Raw genomic sequence first — 1986 nt, 5'->3', positions numbered from 1 at the left:
CAGCCCGATTCGTAACCACTACGCTACCAGAGCTTTATGAGGGTGTAATATCTGGAAAATAACATAATGCTTGGTGGATTAGAGGGTCAGTGAAAAAGAGGATGATCCTCAATGAGATGAACTGATAAAGTAGCTGCAACAATGAGCACAATTGTGATGCTGATACACAACTGAGTAAGATTTTGTTCTTCTGCACATAGGGTTACTATAGGTGGAACCAACTTTGTGGCACCTATCAACAGCAATAACTACTCCATTGCACTTTCTCTTCTGAGTCCCTCTCTGTCTATAGATCCAAGTGGAATATATACTCATTGAATTCATCAGAAAGTTCATATAGTATTCATTTGTTGTATATTGAATGATTCATTCAACTCTATTCCAACACCTTGTCTGCATGCTTTACATCAGTGGTTCTGTGGTTGCAGTCCAGCAGTTTTAGTACCCTTTGAAAACCCATTAGAAATTAAAATTCTCAGGCCCTAATCCAGATGTGGTGTAGCACAGCAGGATAATGCACTGGACCACACAGTCAGTTTGAACCACAAGGTGGGCAGTTCAATCTTACCAGTCGCTCTCTGACACACTCGCTATGAGTTAGAACTGCCTCTACAGGACAACACTTAATAATAATAACATTCCAGATCTGCTGTATGATCAATTCTAGGGGTAGACCTCAGTAATATGGGTTTTAATGTATCTTTTGATGATTTTGATACATGCTAAATTCTGATGACCACTACCCTACATCTTTTTTTATTTCAAGTATTGTCTGTAGACCAACAACATCAGTATAACATGTGAGATTGTTAGAAATATTGGGGCCCCACTCAGACCAGCTGAGCCAGATTCTGGATTTTTGCAAAACACCTGGATTGTTGACATGTACTGTGATTATTGAGAAGCATGCCTAGCATCTGTGATCTCCCACTGTTATTGTTAGGTGTTGTTGAGTCAGTACTGACTCATACACAGAAGAACAAAATACTACCTGTCCTGCATGAATCTCACAATTGTTGCTACACTTGAACCCTAGCTTCAGCCACTGTGCTAGTCCATGTCCTCGGGGTTTTCTTTACATTGAGACAACCCATACGAAAGGCTGTGATCTTTGATCTTCATCAGTAAGTACTTAAAGTACTCTTTGCTTTCAGAAAGAAAGATTGTATCATTTTCATATCTCAGCTTGTTAATGAGTCTTCCTCTAACCCTAGTGCCATGTTTTTCTTTATATAATCCAACTTCTTGAATTATTTGCTCAGCATACAGGTTGAGTATGTATGCTGAAAGAAAACAAACTAGGAAAGGTGCACCCCTTTCCTAATTTTAAACCATTTGTGTTTCCTTGTTTTGTTAAAAATAGAAAAACTGCCTCTTGTCTATACACAAGTTCCTCATGAGCATAATTAAATGATCTGAAAAAATCATTCTTTACAAAGTTGTCCATATCTTGTCATGATCCACACAATCAAAAACTGTTGCATAGTCAATAAAGCAGAGGTATATATCTTTCAAGAATTCTCTTTTCAACCAAGATCTATATGACATCAGCAATGATATCTTTCATTCCATACTCATCTGAACTACCTCTGGTAGTTCACTGTGAGTGTATTGTTATAGGTAATCTTGAATTACCATTTGCAAAATTTTAATTGCATGTGAAGATAATGATATTTTCAGATGATTTCCGTATTCTGTTGGGTCACTTCTCCTTGGTATAGACGCAAATATGGATCTTTTCCAGTCAGTTGGCCAGGTAATTTTCTTCAAAATTTCTCTACACAGATGAGTGCCTCCAGTGCCGCATGAGTTTGTTGAAAGATTTCAATTTCTTTTCCATCAATTTCCAGTGCCTTGTTCTTTGCCAATGCCTTTAGTGCACTTTGGACTTCCTCCTTCAGTATTATTGTCTCTTGATCATATTCTACCTCTTGAAATGTTTGAACATTGACCATTTCTTTTTTATTCAGGGACTGTGTATTTCTT

Source organism: Chrysochloris asiatica, unplaced genomic scaffold, assembly GCF_000296735.1.
Source record: "Chrysochloris asiatica unplaced genomic scaffold, ChrAsi1.0 scaffold00157, whole genome shotgun sequence".
Classification (NCBI taxonomy): Eukaryota; Metazoa; Chordata; class Mammalia; order Afrosoricida; family Chrysochloridae; genus Chrysochloris; species Chrysochloris asiatica.
This window is presented reverse-complemented; position numbering follows the sequence as displayed.